Source organism: Trachinotus anak, unplaced genomic scaffold, assembly GCF_046630095.1.
Source record: "Trachinotus anak isolate AG129_WGS33_773 ecotype Australia unplaced genomic scaffold, CSIRO_AGI_Tana_v1 ptg000009l, whole genome shotgun sequence".
Taxonomy (NCBI): Eukaryota; Metazoa; Chordata; class Actinopteri; order Carangiformes; family Carangidae; genus Trachinotus; species Trachinotus anak.
In genome coordinates, this window is record NW_027273860.1 from 3,009,276 (window position 1) to 3,029,713 (window position 20,438).

Consider the following 20,438-nt stretch of genomic DNA (forward strand, 5'->3'; position numbering starts at 1 on the left):
CCATGTCTGTGCTCCACTCACCTCAGCTCTAAAAGGAGGCCTCCCAGACTGTGGAAAAGGTCCTTTAAAAACTGGGCGGACCCATGAAAAAGTGTTCCACCCACCCCGGCAGGGCAAGATGTCACGGCCAATTTGTTAACCACAATTGATTTTGCATGGTGGAAAGCGACGCCGTGGAGAAGGCTCTGTATATCTCCGACCCAGGCGAGGAGCTGCACCAATGCACTTTTTTTTTTTAGATGCAGAAGCCACAGCATGAGAAAGTGTCTCTCACTAAGCCGAGTGGATGCTCTTGCAAAATGTACAAGGCTGCTGAATCTAATTTTGCTTCCCGGGCCGAGCCGCATTCCTCAACGAAGCGTTGTTTTTTAATTTCTGAATGCTAATGCTTATTTACTCACTTACACATAATTAAATTCAGACTCTGCTGCTACACTAACTTTTAATAAACCGGCCCTCCCTGCAGTATGCCCTCTGGTATGTTTTGTATGCTAGTGTGTATATAGACTGAATAAAATGACCAGGTCTGCTTTCTAAAGCAGAGGGTCTGTACCATCACCGCCTGCAGCAAGGACCCAGTTTCCTCAGCTGGCTCACGGGGAGGGATGGCAGCCTTCAAAGGCAGAGTCAGGCTGAGGGAGGTGTGTATTCTGGCCAAACTCTCTCAAGATCACACAGTTGTTTTTTGTGTGGGTATGAATATGAGCTCTCTGTGGATGCACAGCATGCCTGTGTGTGTGTGTGTGTGCGTGTGTGTGTGGAGCTGCTACCCTCTATTCGTCCTCATTCCTCTAACCCTGCCACCCCTCAGGACAGAGACGCTGGCATGGGGCAGGCTTTGAACCTGTCTTTGCTGTGCTCTCTAATTGTGGGGAGCTCCCCGGGCCTCGGCCTGTGCAGCTGTGTGCGCCGCCACCGCTGTGCCGTGACGAGCGTCTCCCTCCCTGTGGCTCGTTTACTGTAAGGTGCTTTTAATTAATTGTCTCTCCCTGCATGCTCTGTGCGCCTTTGTGTGCCGTCTGAGCTTCAGAAGTTTGCCCAACCCTCTCCTACTCCTGTTTCTGTACCCAACAACAACAAAGATAAAAAGAATCAGTTCACTTCATCCCCCCTCAATTTACTTCTTGTCTTTTATGAACCTCTGTGTTACGTCTGTGTTCATTTATCATTTGAACTCTGCACTTCATTTTCGTTTTCTCTCCGATTCCTTAATCCTGTCTCTCATTCTGGACTCGCCCCCCCCAGTGCACATTTAGTTCATTCATTGCTTGGTGGAGCCGTAAAAGGAGCCTTGTCATTTATGGAGAAATTAAATCACACAAACTGGCATTCATCCCAGGCACTGGTGCATGGAAATGATGTCACCATGCATAAGCGTCATCTGGAAAAGTTTGCAATCAGTGTCACTCCGTTGCAAATTAAACAGCGGCGACTTGGAGACAGATCCTTTCAAATTAATATCGAACTCAAAATCTCTTTTGAATTTTGGGTTTTTGTGTAGAGGGAGAATCTGATGTACGGTTTTCATCCTCCACATGGCTGCAGCTGGAGAATCCTCCTCTCTATTAGACCATTTCCTGTGCTGGAATGTCATGTAAGGCATCTCAACCTCAAACACCATCGCAGAAACCTGAAGGTGCTGTTAATAATTAAGGCCGGAGCACAATGCTCACCTTTCAGATGATCCTTCATCGCCTCTCACTGACACTGATAATAGCAAGAAAAGTCTTTCAGCCCTGGCAAAGCGCGCACGCCAATCTAGTGTCTTATTTGTCAGCCCGAGGTTACAAGACAGGCGATAGCTTAATGGGTTTGATAGAAAAAAAAAAAAAAAGAATCAGCCCTCATCTTGAAACCTTGGCTCAGGCTAAGAAATGAGGTCTGAATGCCAAACAGAAGTCCGTAAAGCAGATAGGCATTCCTCTGCTTCAGCATGACTTGTTTGAAGTAGCGACAGTGCAGACGTGCTGAGAATTGGAGCCACGGTTTGAGCCTGAGTTCGTGTTCACAAAAGTTTTTTTTTTTCTTTTTTAATGTGCCACCAAAACCCTCCTCTTGGCTGAGGTGAACCTCTCCAAACATTCACCGTGACCTACTTCTGACAGCCACACACACACGTGATGTATATTTGTCTCTGCAAACACACTTCATACAAAAGAGAACATGATCTATTGATCAGGTGGAGTAATGGTACAGTGCTCCCACCATCTCTCCATCTCCACTCAGTTACAGCTGACAAATCCCCTGTCACCCTTAAATCAGCTTCACTATTCACTGTTTATTCACTGTTGGCGCTGTCGTGTTTCAAAACATGACCGGTGAAAGTCAAGAACTATTCTATTTTAGCAAAAATTCAACACCTTACCTTATTCCTTTTCAACTCTACTCCTCTTCCTCAGTCCTTCCTCTGTGAAAAATGCTCGTTTTTCTTCTCTTATCTCTTTGTTCTTCCTCTCCCTGCACACTCGCTAAATTTCCCTTGTAAAAGTTGTGAAAGCTACTGCCTGCAGTGCATCAGTTTCCCTAAAGTCACCTTGAGTCCACGCTCTCGCTCACTGTCCTCTTTGTAAAGTTTCCCCTCTCTTCATCTATGTAAATATATGTCCTCTGGTGCTGCCTCCACTCTGTCACTGCTGCGCTCTGCCTCTCGTAGCTGTCTGCACACTCTCGTCCCCGGTGTTGCCTATCTGGGGACCCAATCAGACTACGAGACCAAATGTCCCCCTCTTTACAATCAGTGGGACGGCCTCCCCCGGCTCCAGTGTAATCCAGCAATCTCCAAGCTCAGGACTGGGAAGGAGCAGTGGATGGAGGGGTGGAATTACAGCGAGGGGAGGGGTGGTGGAATCAAAGAAGAGGGGGTGAAATCAGGGAAGGAAGGGATGGAGGAATGAGAAGAGGGGAGACATGAGGTGGTGGATAGTAGAGCAGTGAAGGGAGATGCTCATGCGTGCACCTCAAAAGCAACTCATTTCATTTTAAGATATATTTGCAATTGAATAAAGTGACCAGGATGGTGGGAGGGCTGCTGGGGGGGGGGGGGGGGGGGGGGGATCAGGAGTGTGTGTGTGTGTGTGTGTGTGTGTGTGTGTGTGTGTGAGATGATTTCCAGGGGGTACAGGGTCCTTGGATCACTGACCAGTGAAGTAGCAAAGGATGAGGGGGGAAAAAACCCCCACCATCCCTCTCATGCCGACGAAGCTGCCCCAGTGCATTTTAATGAGGCGGTGTTGTACACCACTGGATCTGTAGAGGGATTTATGGGCATAGAAGATGAAGCTTTAAACTGCATTATATTCCTCTGCTTGCCCAGTCAGAGTCAAAGCAATTAGTTTTCCAAATTGGCAAAAAGATCCAGAAAAATTAGGTGCACGCCAATACACACAAAAAGCGGGGCGGAAGATTAGACATGGTCATGGAGATCTGATCCCTGTTTAGCACAGAGCGAGAAAATAGCAAGTGTTTCATTTAAGCAATCATGGAATTAATGCGGCAAAAAGAGGTTTTCAGAGCTGAGTCCTCAGGAGTGGAGGGACTGGGAAAATGAAATCATATTGGAGATGTGCTCAACCATGTTTAAACAGAAATGAGAATATATTACGCAGAAACAAGGAGCGTTCTAGGCTGCTGCTCGGGCTCTTGTTTTGTATTTTTTTCATTACATGGTCTCAGCTGCTTCCATTATATATTTATAGTCAAAATAATGTGATGGAGCTGCAGACATAAGCTAGCAAAGTTCTGAATTTCTCCACGATTCATAGCCCATTGGGACGACTTTGCTCTTTTTTTTCCACTTGACAACCCTTTGACTCTCCTTAATCTTCCTGACAGAGTAATTTGGTGCGTTGTACGGCTCTAAAAATACAGATGAAGGCTGTTGTCACCTGCCGAGCCAGATGGTCAAAAGGTTGTACTTCTCTATCGGTTCAATATGTTTTTTTCTCTCTCCCACTCTGTCCCTTTCAATATGTCTTCTTTCTCATTTGGCAGGTCATTCTTCTTCACTGCTGCCCCTCCCCTCCTTTCCCCTCGCCGCTGCCCTCCCCATCGTCTTTGTCTCTTTGAAGACCTGACTGGTTAGCGCCCCAGCCAATCTGTCAGCGAATGCTTGAGTGGACCTCCAGAAAAAAAAAGGCAGGGGCTCCCTCTTTGTCAGGGCAGGCCACGGAGAGGGTGGCATTCAGGCCCATTGAACAACACCTTCCATCACTGTGGCAGAGCAGGGGGTAATAATTGGCAGAACAAATTGAACCTATAGGGCTTATGGAAGGGCCTCTGTCTGTTTTTAAAGTCTGTTATGGTGGCAGACGTCTGGAAAACAAGTCCCTTCGGGTTCCTTCACAATGGCCCAGATCCGGCGTAGAAATAGATTTGATACAGTTATGTTCTGGATGTTGCCGGACTTTGGTTTTGTGGTCATATGCAGGATGTTATAGGGACACGGTGCTTTCACGGATCAGATCAAGTACGCCTACTCTTAAGGTTTACAGCTGTAGGTTTGGAAAGGCTTTGACTTGAGTGTCACCTCAGAGTACCTTTAACTAAGACGCACAATAGACTCTTCAGGTCTTTCATTAGGAAAGCAGATTTCATGATTGTTAGGGTTGCTTATCCTTGCAGGACAAGTAGCTACCTTCTCAATTACCGGCCCATTAATCAGTCTTACATTGTTGTTTGTAAGTATCTGTCTGCTCCGGTATTTTCAGTCTGCACATGGACAATGTTACAGTTAAAATAAACGATGCAAGCTAAAGGGCAACACACACTGAAAGTGTCTTGTAGAGCTAAGATTGATTTGATTTTTTTTTTTCAAATAATATTTTCTCAGAGCCCTTTGCTCTTGACTCTTTCCTTTTAATTCTTACTATTGCTAACCAGCTATCCATGTTTGTGCCACAGATGTCATCTTTTAGTGTGCAATCACACTGAGATAGCAAACAAGTACACAACATGATCCGGCAGCAACGACATGAAAGTGTTATGAGTATCTTCAGGACACTCAAAACAAAAGCTGGTAAGTGCAAAAGAGGTACTTTATTTAAACAAACTGGTGTGGAATGAAAAAAAACCGAGGAATTTGGACTAAGATATAATTTAAAAAACTGAGGAACATGAGGAAACCAAGTTACAAACCTATGAAATGATGAAAATGAACACCATGTTGTATTGAAGAAGCCTTGAAACTAATGATTGAGACCATAAACTCATCAGGAAAATTTTTAGTGAGGAAAATAAATTAAGTGAGAAGTAGAGCCATTTTCCCATAGACTTCAATACAATCATACTCCTTTTTGCAACCAGTGGAGTCGCCCCCGATGGTCATTAGATAGAATACAGGTTCAAGGCATTTCCGCACTGACTTCACTTTCCAGACCCTGAGTCTATGTCCACTTTTATACAGTCTGTGGAGGAAACACACGTGAGGACTGGACTGGTACAAACTGACAGAGGGGACGACAGAGACTAAAGAGTCTCTAAAGAGTCTCCTCAGGGCAGACCATGAATTCTTTCTTAAAAAAAAAAAAAAAAAATTAAAGATCATTTCTTTTTAAAACTGTTAAAAACATTTATATTTATATATATATATTTTTTTAATTAAATTTTTTCACCAAGCTTGTTGCCCATTGTTTTGCAAATGATTTGATGGCCCACTTGCAATACCTTCACGGCCCACAAGTGGGCCTCAGTCCACAGGTTGCTCTGCTGAATAAACACTCATGATCCACCTATCCCGAGACTGAAAGTTGAATAAGCTCTTAATAGTGCAGTGCATCCAACAGGCAATTAAAAATAATGACAACAGTTACGTGCACAGGGCTTGATTAAAAAAAACACAGCCCAGGAAGGCAATACACTGCACTTCCTCTTCCTCACTGATCGTGTACCAGCCTTCATATGGAATAACCTAAACAAAATTCATCCAGTCTCATTCAATGTATCGTTTTGCCACCGCATTCACCACTAGGGGAAAGCATGAAAGAGGGTTAGGTTTCAGAAGAACGAGATGAGAGAGCGCCAGAGAGCGGGAGCAAAGCCTCCATGTCATCTAAGATAAGAGGAGCAGCTCTCTTCCCTTCTGCCTGAGATTAAAAATGGCATGGAGCAGAACAAGCCTGAGTACAAAGAGCTCTTCTGTGTCTTTGGGGTGCGCAGTCAAGCCTTTTCATGTCTGATTTTGGCTACAGGTCGAAACAAAGGGAAATTAGACGAGGAAGTCATTGTGTCTTTGTTGAGGAGAGATACACATGTAAGAAGGGGGTTTGTATACACAAGCCCAGTTCACAACTGAAGCTGTAACCTTTACAGTAATTGGTGGAAAAGCCAAAACTAAGATGTTTGGCCGTAATTGTGAGACATCAGAGTTGGCACAGGGTCGAGAGAGTGAACCGTGACATTAACTGCCTGCCTGGCATCATCTGGCTTCCTGCTTTGTGTGCTCTTGTCTAAGACAAGCTGTGTCTTTCAAGATCCCATTTTCCTGGTGACCTTTACACCACCACCCCCCTCCCCCGCCCCCCCTCACGTCTGAGCTACGCTACCTCGGCAGGGTATTGACTTTCACTCTGTTGTGTTAAACTTTGCCATCCGTGTGCGGCTTGTTGCAGAGCCTCTGCTGTGACAAGAGGCGGCATTCAGTTAGGGATAAAAGGCTCCCCGGGCTGTTTGATGCGTATTCCAGCGGGGATAGGCAGGGACTCGGCCTTGATGAGCTGACAGAAGCCGAGGAGACGTGGGGCCTCGGAGCAGCAGGACCACAAACCTCAGGAACTGTGTGCCTTGCCCTGATATTTACCCCTCCCTGTTCTGTCATTCCCCATAACCCCTACTCTTCTGCTCTGTCCCCGTGACCCTGTCTGTGCCGCTGAATCTGACATGAAAGACTACAGTAACTTTTGAAGTATAAATTAAGGGGGAGCACACACGTTGTGACTGATGCAAGAAACAAACACAAATGCATGCAGAACATGAAATGCCTGCATTATGAATGTATTCTGTCTGCTGTGTTATTCCTGCTAAATTATTTACATGTAGCCAACAAAAATGAGTGTAGAAAGATGGAAAGAAAACATGTTTCTCCAAATGAAAAATAACGTCCCAGTCGAGAGTATTTAAACTCATTCTGTGGCAGCATTTGGGAACTTTTTGTTTTTCTAAACTCAAGCATAAAAAACTGATTTTTTTTTTCTTAATTAACGTAAACTAATGAACACAGCTCATAACCTGGCAGCAAGTGCACGCGTCTCATATCAGCAGGTTAGACTATCTCCCTACCCCCACATCCCAGAGTCAATAGAATAACAATTAGGGGGGAGTGTGCACGCTCCATTACATGTTTGGTATGCGGGGGGTGTACGCACAGGCAGCCACGTCTAACCAGAAACAAACACACACAGGATAAATGTCTCCTTTGTTGGTTTCTGTGTGTTTGTAGCTCCGCACTGATCCAGTGATCAGAGGGAGAAATAGTTCAGCAGGGGTTTTAACGACACCATCCGTCCCTCTTCCTGCACCTCGGAACAAACCTGGCTTATCACAGCGGAAAAACCAGTGGTTCCTTTCAAACATACGTGGGTGAAAAGTTTCTATTTTCTTTCCCAGCTACATAAACATGAGAGATCCAAACAGAGGAAGGGAACAGCAGCTACAGCAGGAGGAGAGGATGCTTTATTTGTTCCGTTTTAATCATCTCCTAAGAAGTCCAACTTGTGCAACACTGTAGATTAAGCTGTTGCCCAATCTTGGCCAACTTCTCGTTAACTATTGGGGCATGAAAAAATCAATCATGGTGGTGGTGACGTCCTCCTTCCACCTGGAGTTTTGCTCCCAAAGTCTGTAACAACATGCTTGGTCAAATTGTGCGATGGAAAATACTTTTTTTTTCTTCTGTCACCTGGCAACTAAAAGCTTCAAAGGACCAGTTCATCTCAGAAGGCTTAGATCTACAAAACCTTTACTTTGCCACAGGCTTTATTCTTATAAACGCACAATCTGGGGGTCAGAGAATCCTGGACTGAAGACAGTGAACCCTTTTACCAAAGAACATGACTCTCTCCTCTGTGCATGTACAGTGATTATTATGAAGACCTGCATGCTGGCAACTTTACAAGGTGTGTGTGTGTGTGTGTGTGTGTGTGTGTGTAAGCCATAGCCTGGCTCTGTGCACCCTGATAGGAGTGTATGCAAGGACAGAGGGGAAAGCATTGACATTAAACATCCTGTATGATCACAATATAAAGGAGGAGGTAGGGAGTCGGTTGCATCGTACAGTACATAGATCCGTCTGGCATGTTCCAGACGGATCTATTTTTGATCTTAAAATGTATTTGAAGAGTCATCCTAATGGGAACATTAATGTACCAAATCTTACAGCAATCCGTGCAAAAGTTGTTGAGAAATTTCACTCAAAACCACAAATATCAACTTGCTGGTTGCACTAGAGGAAAAATCTGGGGACCACCGAAGCCACAAAGATGCATCCTCTGGGGATCTTCAATATCTGGATCAAATTTGAAGACAATACATCCAATAGTTGTTGAGATATTTTTTTTGGAGACACACTCACCCAGATATTATTTAATTTCACATAGATAGAGCTGCTAGTAAATAAAGCTGCTGTATTATTATTTTTTATTTAAGAGGCTCATGTTTGCATATTGCATCCAACCCAAGTTAGTATCGCATTTAAATCACATTTCCTGCACATGTTCCGCCTAAGAAGGAATTTAAAAGGGGTTTCATACAGCCACATTTTTTTTTCATTCCAATTTTGTCAAAAATATCACATGTATTGATCTGTGAACTCTATATCTTGTCTCTTATCGAATCATGAGCTGACTGTATTGTCACACTGCTATTGGAGAGAGAGAAAATGAAAAAGAGAAGAGAAGAGAAAAAAGACAACAAAAAAAACAGGAGAGCAGTGGTTTAAGTAGCTGCTTGATTCAGAGTAAAATCTGGCACCTGTTTTTCTAGCTGATATAATAATGTTCCCTTAGCACTGTGCTGGGGTTGCAACCCAGGGGTTGGTGACAGACTGATCTGAAATCATCTCTCTCTGACTGCTCTAATGACTCCGCTGCTGTGCTCGGTCCCACAGCGAAGCAGGATTCTGGGCTGCTGGATCTGGAGGCGCCTCGGAAACATCATCGTCAGTTATTTCTCAAAGAGAGTCATTTGTGTGCTGGATAGACAGCCGCAGAAAGCAAAGGAGAATTTTAATACCTCATTTACAGAGCTGACAAAAACTATCCCAAGAATGTGCAAACATTTGGTATTGACGAAAGTAAAAGAAAACAGGCCGGCGCTCCCAAAGTTGGAATTAATTGCCATCACCGCTGCTGCTGCTGCTAAGAATGAGCTTTGATGTGACACTTCTGGTACTGATCTGGGCATTATGTGTGGAAAAATTAAACTAGAATTCATTCCCCTATGCACAAAATGGGATAATAAGACACCTCCACATTCACCAAATTGACATCTGCAAATTTAATAGAGATGCTGTAGCAAGAAAGAGTCAGTCAGAGTGATATGAAACATCAGCAGAATATCAGTTAATATCATTTAAGTTCACGGCTGGAAAAAGTGACCCAGTAACTTGTAGTGCACGCTTCAAACAAATGGTCTCTTTTTTTCTTTTTTAGCATCACTAAATGTCATTCTGAATGAAGCAGCTATGTTGCACTGATGAAAGAAACATCACAGACTGAAGATTAAAGTTTCAGTTTTGCACTTTCTCCTCAAAAAGCAGCTTGTTTTTGCTTTAACTTCTCATCTTCATGCTGTGATGTAGAAGTGTACTCTGGGGCGTGGTCAGTACACTGTGACCTCACTATTAAGGGACAATTCCACCTCATCACACCTTGGGTCTTATTTCAGCAGTTTTGTTTGTCATACCAATCGGTTTTTACAAGAACACGTTCCAGCTATTAAAGGCACCGTATGAAGTTTTTGACAACTAGTGGCACAATGGGGCAACGTTTATTCAAGTGATTATCATAACACAAATTCCTGCTGCTGGTTTCACAGCATTTCACTGATCAAGCTTTTGAATGTGACTTGATTAGAAATGAAGAAATGCACCTTCAAAGGAAGAGAAGAAGAAACTACTAGCTAACAAATATGGATTTAAAAATTCAAGATTCAAAGATTCAAAATATTTTAAAATTTATTTAGCTAAAGTTTTGAGGAAGAAAATAAATTCAACACATTTGTAAGCACTCAAGGATACATGAGGAAAAACTAAGATGTGAACATAAATTAGCTTGTTTACTAGAAAACTCCACAGGGTGCCTTCAAGATGGTAAGTAATACATTTGATGTATTGTTTTAGTGTAAATGTATGAATAAGGCAGGGAAACACTTTGTGCTTTCATGTTATTTGTCTTCACATTATCATGTCAGAAAAATGACAAAAATCCCTTTGTTGTTCAGATGAATCTTGGTTAAACACAATAGACTGACAGAGCATGAAGTGTATGAAATAAAAACTTCACAAGCATTTGTGACATTTCAAAACACATTCTATATTTATGTGATGAGAGTTATGTGAAGGACGACGGATTTATGAGTGTAGTAAAATATTGCAAATCCATCAAAATTTTAAAAGTAGCCAAATATAGGTGGCATTGATGTCAGTAGACAGTGGTGAGGAAATCAAGCCTCAGCACAAATCCCAAATGTCTATATATGAAATATGAACACTTCAGACTGAGATTCAGTAAAGGTAAGAGCTGGTGAAGCGACTTTTAAAGCCAAGTGGTCTGCTACCAACCGGAAAAAATGCAAGTTATCCCTAATAAATCAGATTTTGACCTGAGTCTTTTGTGAGTTACCCCAACATGTACTGAAACACTGTGCTTCTTCCGCTCTGCCCACTGAGGTTTAACCAAATCAATGAGATTATTTCCACCTCTAGAGCAGCTGTGTCTCCGAGAAATGTTTTTAGTGAAAACTCAAACTTGCTCACAGGTTCAGCAGCCAGCATACGTCTGTCAACAGCCATGTGCGCTGTCAAAAGTGTCCTTGAGCGAGACTCCAAATCCCAACCTGCTCAGCCATGCAACATAAATCAGCAGGAGCTCTGAAGGATTTGATTATCTCCATTGCTGATATTACGAGGCTTAAAACAAAAGAACAACACCAAAGCCCGACTGTTGTTTTCTCTCTCCGAGGGGCAAAGGAGTTTTTAACTGAGTGGATATGAGGACAGCTGAACCCTAGCTAGCAGGCTTGTGTATAGAGCACGCCAGACTAAGCTTTGTGCCATAATGCAAGGCGACGCACTGGCGGAGATGTGAGGAAAAACTATTGACAGAGCTTTTGTTACATCTTTAATTACAGGCCTTGTATTTGCCTTGTTCGTATGACGGTCCTTTGGGAGAGGCAGCTCTCTTCATTCTGATCTGTTCTTGTTTCTGTGAAATGAATGGCCTGACCTCCCATCGCCCCGCAAGTTATCCTCCTCTACCAAAATGCACGGATGGAGTTTAGGTGCTGAATATTAGAGCCAGTGTGTATTCTGTAGCTGATGATAAGCATGTGTGAACACCTGCTTCGCTGCATTCTGCGTGGAACAAACCTGCCATCCATCAAGTGCAGAGAGCGAGAACGCCTTCGAAGGCGAGCGCTGCACGGAGAGTCCGCGAGGCGTGAAGTGTACCTGTAGAAGTGAGGATGGGAAAGGCGCTCCGCTCACTGCCCGCTGTTTAAACATACCCACCCACCCCCCACACCCCCCGTCTCTGCAGTGAGTACAGAAATGCCTGGCAGGTACAGGTATGGGCTCTGCGCTGCTGCCGCCAGTGAGATCAACGGTTGTGTCAAAGTAGATGATCCACAGCTAATATGCAGCTGTCTGACCCTATTAGCTTTAGTGGCAGGGCCAGGCTGTTGCATCCCAGGAGTGCTCCCCCAGTCCTTCAGAAGAAATTCAGTCAGACTTTAAACCGCTCTGCATCTCTGCAGACATGCGCTGCATTCTGCACTCTGTTTGTACGTACATGTGGACTTGACAGTGAGAAACTGAGAGTATGGATTTGATCTATGTGTTGAGTCAAGTTATGTTAATAAGCTGACATATGTGTTGCCCCTCGGCCTGTCAACCTCTATAAGAAGATGAGGCTTTTTTACTCGTCTGCTATGTTCATTCACTTCATTGCTTGCAAGTGAAAAATGTCCCTACAATTTAGCATGTAGATGCAGGAAGTGAGAAAAAGCAGTTGCCCACACATATTCTTCAAAGGGTTTGTTCACCCAAATTACCAAAAGTCCTGAACCGTGTGTCTAACATGATCTAATTTACAGATAGCGTTGACTGTCTTTACCTGGTCTCGAGAGATTTGTGTCACCACCCCAACACAGCAGAGATGAATTTTACTCACAGAATTTAAAGGTCACATATTGTATGAAGTGAGATGTCTGTGTGTTTTTTGATTATAAAGCAGGTCTAGGTTCTATAATAATACTGTGAAAGTATCAAAGCCTCAGTCCACAGAGAAATGAACCCTCTGTATTCAGAAACAGAGCCTTAAAAGGAGCTGTTGGGACTTCTGGAACTTTGTGATGTCACAACAAAGCAGTGACTCCCCTCGGCATCACCCCAAACCCCGCCCACCTGGACCCACCATCCAACCTTGCAGGATTTGGTTTCTCTGAATGTTTACCTGAAGTTTGCTATATTTTAAATGGATCGCTCAGAAAACAGTCAGCCAATCAGAAGAGATGATCAGAGACTGTCCAAAAACAATGACCTAGTTACTGTGGATAACTCACAGAACAAGCCATCAACAGTTTTCACTGCAACTACTGTTCCATATTTCTTTGGTAGAAAGTAGCTTCTAGTAAATTCTCAATGCTGAGCGGCAAACAGGTGAGGTGAGGTGGTGAGAGAAAGCCCAGAGATAATTATAAAAACCTTGGGAACTAACACCAAACTATTGAATCTGCATGACTGGCTACTACAAGAGGAAAGTGGAAAAATAATTATTTTGTAGTTTGTTTGAACCAGCCCTTTTAGGTGCTGTGTTCATTAGCTTTTGTAATTCACAAGTTGAGAACAAGAAAAAAACTGAATGTCTGAACAAAGTGTGATGATGCAGAAATAGGTTAATACAGAGCAGATGGACTGCAAGAGGTGAGATTACTAAAAAAAAATGTTTGCTTGGAAATATCTGTTTTCCGTTGCCACAGTGATCCGTCTCCTTTTTCCCTCTTTCCGTTGGGTCACTGTCTGCTTTGTCTCTTCTCCTGACTGCTAGATCTTGTTACGATGCCTTTTCACTGAGCCATGATGAACATTGGTGACATACAAAGAGGCATTGTCAGAAGTCTTGCCCTCAGTCCCTGTCAAGCCCTTATCCTGGCTGATGGAACACAAGGTGTCTGAGCTGAGATCTTGTTACGAGAGTTATGATCTATTCATAACAACCTGCACTCGCATGTGCTTCTCAGGTAGAAGCTTTGCTGGTGGTGACAGATAAGTGGGTTTCTGCCTTTGAGAGCAAGTAACTACATATTGAGCCCTGAGTCAGGGCGATACTCAACACTCACCACACAACAGACGTATAGAGGTAGATTTTCTTAAAAGAGAAATGGTTATAATGGATTACTATGGCTGCTCTCCTGTGATACATACTTGGTTGGACTCTAGCATTATCAGTTGCTTCACTACATGTATGTATGTGTAATTGGATGACTGTAAATTAGAGGTGAGAGCTCTGTCAAAAGGTTTCAGAGCGGACACGTCACTGCACATTGCCAAGGTTTACTGCTTGACAATATGATGCAATAATTAGATTCATGTTATTTTCCAACATCAATATATTTATATAGCACTATGGCAAATGTAGGCAGCGTCACATAGAAAACAGTAAGACTGATTTAAACAATAAGCTGTGAGGTCATGCATAAAACAAAAGTTTCAACACTAATTTTGTTGCCTTGTTGCTCAGAATTAATTGTTTGGACAATTTTTAAACTGATAGTATGATATGATCATATGATGGATGGCTGTCAGGTTTCATTTCACACCTTGAATAAAAGTATTAATACCACAATGTAGAAATACTACCTTACAGTAAAACTACAGTCAAAATATTACTGTAGTAAATGTATTTCAGTGTTATCAGCTAATTTTTTAAGTATTAAAAGTAGAAACTTGTTGCTGAAAATTCATGCGACTGATGCAATAAATTAAATCATCAATACTGATGTATAATGTTGTATCCTGTTGCAGCTCGTCAAGGTGGAGCTAATTTTAGCCATGAACACAACCTGAGGCTTATCTTTACACTCCAAGCCTTAATTATTTAATTATTTTGTCGTCTTGTGTTTGGTTGACATTTAACATTTAAAGATTTTGGCTTCTTTTGTGATATTGGAACTTATTTATTTGTATTATGACTCATTCACCCGAATGCTGCAATGCTGCAGTCTCCCATGTGGATTAATAACATCTATTCATGTCTATCTAAATTTAAAAAGGGTTCTGTTGAAAACGTGTCTGTATTTGTCAAACCTTTTGTAAAAAGTTTCAAATGAGACCCATCCCCAGTCATGAAAGGACTCCTGACAAGTTGAACAATATTATTGATAAATAACTTGGATGGGTTCATGTACAGTCCCACTGGGCCAATGGTCACTATAGGAATTCTGAAATTACACAAAGTATGTCATTTTTTTTTAACTCACTGATTTTCAGTAATGAGAAAGATTTTGACAAGATTTCAGAGAGAATTAATTGGTGTGATGGAAAAAAAAAAAAAAACAGAACAGTCATCCCTGAGTGTTGAGCTGTTAATACCCATGAAGTTATCTAAGAAGAATCAGGTGAATGTGTTGCTCATCAGGTGAAAATTGTCATAGTAACCAACTTTGCACATGAGCTAATTATTGGACAGATGTTGGCCAGAAGGCTGTTGATACGAGTCCATCTGGTTAATTCTCTGTATGAAACTGCTGATAAACAGTAGCCACTGAGGTCCCCCGGAGCAAGGCATGTCACTGGAGGCTGAGGCTGGAGACTGTAAAAAAAAAAGGGCAGCAATGCTCTGAGAACCCTGACAAAAAGTGAACAAAAAGCTCAAGGACTTGAGTGAGTCTGAAGAAATGAAAGACGCTTGTTGTACTGAGACTGAAAGGATTTTGTAAACAATAGTTTCTTGTATAACTGGCCATTTAAAGTTTTTTGGAAGGTCTTATTAGCAAACACTCTCGTACTAAATTGAGAAAAATACAAATGAATTGAGGGTAACAGTATGAAAACAACGAGGAGAACAAATGCAGCAGGGGTCAGAGCATTGTTACGGGCTGATCCGCACACAAAGTGTCCAGCACACAGTAAAAGATGTGTCCGACAAATGAAAACAAGCGACAGCAATAACAACAGCAGGTTTTGAATTTTAGCTAAAGGTGATTGGATATTTTCTAATTCACTGGCTTTAGTATAATCTAATGCGGGCTCTGAGAGTAATAAGCAATTACCGTGTGTTTATCCCCACAACTCAGAGAGAACTAATCTGCACTCAACAGCCAGGGCCAAAAATAATGAAATTAATTACAAGCATTAAGGCTATGCAACTGCCAGAGAAAGGTAAAAATGTAATTATCCACATTGAGACAGAAACCTCTCTGTGTTTTCCCGCACTCGCTGTCTCATTGTGTGTGTCTGTTTAACTATTATTCTCCCTTTCTTTCTCGGTCTTTTTCCTCCTTTCTTGATGGGCGACATCACCCACTGGTGCACAAAAAAGGAACAAGAATTTACATTTCTGCATTGGAAGACATCCATATCATATTTTTAATTGCTTCTACATGAATCTGAGGTGATTTTTGTGGTGTAACCTGCCCAGAGTTTGGTTATTGCAGCTTAGAAATTGTCATGACAAGCACAACAACTTTGTATTCAATACATCACCCAACAGGCAGATGTTTCTGACCTGGATTTAGGAAAACAAGATTCAAAAACTCAATACAAACTAAATGACTTGTTTATAATGAGATTATAATGTACTGTCCTGCATACGGGCTATGCTACATTGCACTATGATGTGGTAATCCGTCATCAGGTGGAGAGCAAAGCCACTGAAAATCAGTTTACGTATTATTTTAATTGCACAAAAAAGAAGTCCACAAACTTTTCTTGCCAGAGTCTGTGTCAAGTGAGTTTGCCTGATCTTAAGTTTTAATCAGTTGTGACATAAAATCAATCTGTTTAAGATGCAATAACATTTTTATATTTTCTTTCTCATCTAACTGCTCAGTAATGTTTGGCTTGCTAATAAGTTCTTTTATCAAAGCGAGAGTTCCCTGCAGTTGAACCAACATGATAAATCGCCAGCTTTAAAGAGCAGCAAACTATAAAGTAACTCAAAGTTTAAGCTTTAATACATCTGGATTGTTTAGTATTTCAGAACATGTTCTCTCCTGATGAGAGACTTACGAGGTGATGAGAGATAACTGTTTTTGCTTTAAGCCTCTATGTGGGTCTTGCTAGTAGGGGTGAAAACAAGCTGGTAGCCCTGACATATACAGTAATGTCGCCCTGTGCACTTGTTTTGGCTAACATGCTAGCAAAACGTTATTTACAAATTCATCAAACATGGGGCAATATCATCATAAACACTGTTGCAGTGCAGTTTTAAAGAAGCTGTACTCTTTTTTTTAATCATAGTATGTAGCAGAAAAAGTCCAATTACTGACATTGTGAGCTCAATGTTGCTAAAATGTTTCCATTACAAATTCATACATGGGGCAAAATGATCATCTTATTGCAGTCATGTTTGTGTAACATTATGAATATAAGTATTTGCTGTTCTTTTTTGAGCGCTGTCGGTCTCTGGCTATTCAGCTTCTAACATGTTCCTCCTTTCTTCAACGACTTTACAGGTCCCCCCTTTCACACTTCCATTGTTAATATAAGAATAATGATTAGTTTTAGAATTTTACTCTTGTTTTTTTGGCCAGAAAAACTCCAGTTGTTACCAACATGTAGCTAACATGTTTTAGCTAATGTGTTGGCAAAAAGCTGCCATTTATACATCCAGAAGACATGTAGCAACATTAGCAAACATAGCTAATGAATGCAAGTCCGGTATTAACTGTTTAGTTTAGCTTTGGTCTCTTGAGAACTCTTGAGAAAACTGGTTCTTTAGCTGCTGGATGTTTCACATTCTTGTCAGCTTGTCATTAGCTTTGAGTGACATTTAATGCTGTGCAGGTAGCACGCAGTGGGTTTATCTGAGCTTTTTTTCCTGCTGCTGCTGGAAACAAGTCTGATGAGAGTGAAAGATGCAGATATGTGAAGTAAATCTAAAAATAAAGAGGCTAAAGAGGCTAAAAAGCTCTGTACGGATGCAAAGTTGGTGATAGCCTAATTCACTGCAGGTTTATCAGTTGCAAGCAACCACTTTCACATTACATGCAATCATTTAATTCATTGCTTATTGATTAGTGCAGCTTTTGAAATCAAAGGATACTGATATAACAGCTGCAACATTACACCTGAAAAAACCCAAACTGACTAAAATGTCATTGGAAGTCGTGTCAGACTAATGTGAGTGTGATTAAAGCATCAGGAAAAAGAGGTTATTAAAGGCCTTTTCTTGTTCTAGCTTGTTTGCCTTAATTAACAGGCGCTGGTTATTTTCCTCCTTGGTACAATTTTTCCACAACAGCTCTAGTAGCAACTGTCCACTGGTCAGGTAACACCGGAGAGGACAAACTGTCTCCTGTGTTACCAACCAGTCCCTGGAGCGCAGGGCTTGGTTGTCATGGGAGACAGGATGTAGCGGCCTTGTATTACAGCGGGCAGGAATTGTGCTGAAACATGACTCTGCCTTCAACAGCTATTGTTCTCATTCCTCACACCTTGCGCTAGTGGGAGACAAGCGCCTCAGGGAAGTGGATTCTGCTTTCACCAGTGCACCGGTTCTCAGGGATATACTGCCTGCACGGCCTGAAATGAACATCCCCTCTCCCACTCATACTCGCTCATACACTTTACCTGCTCGCTTACTCATTTTGACTCACAAAAAAAAATGCGCACACACACTCACACTCACAAATCACACCCTGCTTTGATCCCTTCGACATCTACCTTCGGGCCATTGTGATCTTCACAGACAAACAACTAATTTTCCCACCGCATATTTCACACCAGCCTGACAAGAAATCTGATGCTAACTCATTTGCGGAGGCTACACCCCTGTCCCACCCCTCCCAGCCTGTTTCTCAGTCTCTTTTTTTCGAGATGTGGAGCGTGGTGTGGCGGTGTAATAGTGGCCTATTTGACCCTGACGGACGGAGGCTGGGCTGGTTTAGGTGTTAATGGTCTCTCCGACAGTGTGAAGGCACTGATTTGTGCTAATGGTACTCTGTCACTGCTTTGCTTTGCATCGCGCTTAACAGATGCATGAGTGCACACACACACACACATGCTTATACACTTCCTCATTCGACAGTCTCTCACCTGTCTGTCATTTATCAGTTTGCAGGTCTTGCAGTTAATGACTGAAGGCAAAAGTGTTAAGAGGGTCTCAACATGCTCTGTATGTGCGTGCACAGGTAATGGTGAGTGTGTGAGCGAGTGTGTGTTTAATGGCATGGACTGTATTGTGAGCCACCTTGTGAAACTGCACAGAATCAGATGCAAGCTTGTTATTTAGTTCTGGATAAATAGAGAGAAAGGGCAGGCTTCTTTGAAAGAAACTGTGGATGCAGTTTCCCATTAACTTGTTTGTGTAAATGCATCTCTACAGGAGGAAAAGCTCACTGCTGTTTTCTTTCTTTTTTGTTTTTGCTTTTCTCTCGGAGGATGGGGAGGAGGTGGGGGGGAGAAAGAGAGTGAGGGTGAGTGGGTGATTGAATTAATTATGTTTTATCACCTCTTAGCTGATTGAAGTCTACCTTACTCCCTTCAGACAGCTTGTGTTTGTGTCTTTGCCGGCGCCAAATGGATCAGGCCTGTCACCCAGTGCAGGCGCTGCCATCGCTGTTGTCAGAGACTTGGACTTTCAGATCTGAGTGCTGAGGCTGTGTTGTCAGTCGGTGTCTCTGGTGCTTTTGTGTCGTTGTCGTTGTCCTTCTTTTCTTTTCTTTCTTTCTCAGAAATTCATCTCCATCAAATAATGAGTCCTGGGCCTGCTGTTCATTACACACAAATTTGTGGGAACAGTTTCAGGTTTCTAAAGCCCTATATGTCTGTCACAGGTGAGTTGCATCTGGTATTACTTACAGAATGATGCTTCTGTCATATAACTGAAATACAGTAGGACTTCTCATTAGGACAGCAACTCATTTTCATTAAAGATGAATCTATACGTTTAATTAACTAAATATCTTTGTGTCTAACCATTTAATTGTTAATAGACACTGTTAGAAGTCTGCACAAGTTCTCTGAGGCCAAAGTGATGCCTTCAAACTGCTTGTTTTGTCTGACCAACAGTCCAAAACCCAAGTATTTTGTGTGTAAAACTGAGAAAAGCAACAAATCACCACAATTAAGAAGCTATAACAAGCAAATGTTTGACATTTTTACTTGATGAATGATTGATAAAGTTGAGAAACGCTTGATAAATGATTAATTCATTTTTGTTTGATTATTTTCTCAGAAATTGACTAATTGATATTGTATGTCCAGTAGGAGTTTTGCAGTATTCTGGTGTTGATGATAACCGTGATATTCAAAAAATAAAATATTGATATTGTGTTAATAATACAATATCGTGATGGTAGATGTTTTGCCTTGTGGATCTCTTGTTTTTCAGTTCATCTGGTTAAGTCTAATTATACTTTGTGTACACTTTTGTACAGTTATGATTTGAAACTTGAGAGTTATGGAACAGTGTGATAGAAAGATAAATATATAGATTACATAAACAGATACATAACTAGAGAAATAATAATAAAGGACCTGAGCAATAAAGTTCAATCTTGATCTTGGATAATGAAGATTTCAGTTTCCAAAAGCCTTTTGAAAGCTCAGAAAAGATACTAAGTTGACCTTGGGTGAGGATTTTTGTCAAACTACAGACTACTTCTTTATCAGGCTTGAACAGAGGAAGATACAGATACTCAAGGCAGTAGATAAGAAACCACAACAAAAAAAATGTTGACAAATACTAATATACTAATACGTTAAAAATAAACTTATAAATTATGTTATATTGAGTATAACCAATAATCATGTTGACTTTTGGCTGACAAGACTGCATTGTTCCATATTCATCAGCATGACAAACATCCATCAGCCCCTCTCTGCAGGTGTTCTCCACGGCACTGTGATAAACACATGTCAAGACGTGGAGACTTCTGCACGTCAATACGATCGATCGGCTGACGGATCGCGCCTGGGGATGAATTACACACCGCTCACAATTGCCAACAATTAGCTAAACAGGCAGGAGGATTGATCTATGATCAGCTAACCAGAGAGACGGAAG

At 41.9% G+C, this 20,438-nt stretch overlaps 1 protein-coding gene across 2 annotated transcripts in view; it reads right to left on the reverse strand.

Annotated features, from left to right (window-relative positions):
• LOC139625042 (cadherin-20-like) overlaps positions 1–20,438 on the reverse strand; it is a 75,139-nt gene that overhangs the window by 28,221 nt on the left and 26,480 nt on the right. The window contains exon 1 of one of the 2 annotated variants that reach the window (XM_071484624.1): positions 2,366–2,642. The exons of the other annotated variant lie outside the window; for it this stretch is intronic. The gene's annotated coding sequence lies outside the window, so the exon portion shown is untranslated. Of the gene's footprint in view, positions 1–2,365; positions 2,643–20,438 lie in introns of those variants that run through there. 2 annotated transcript variants of the gene reach the window in all.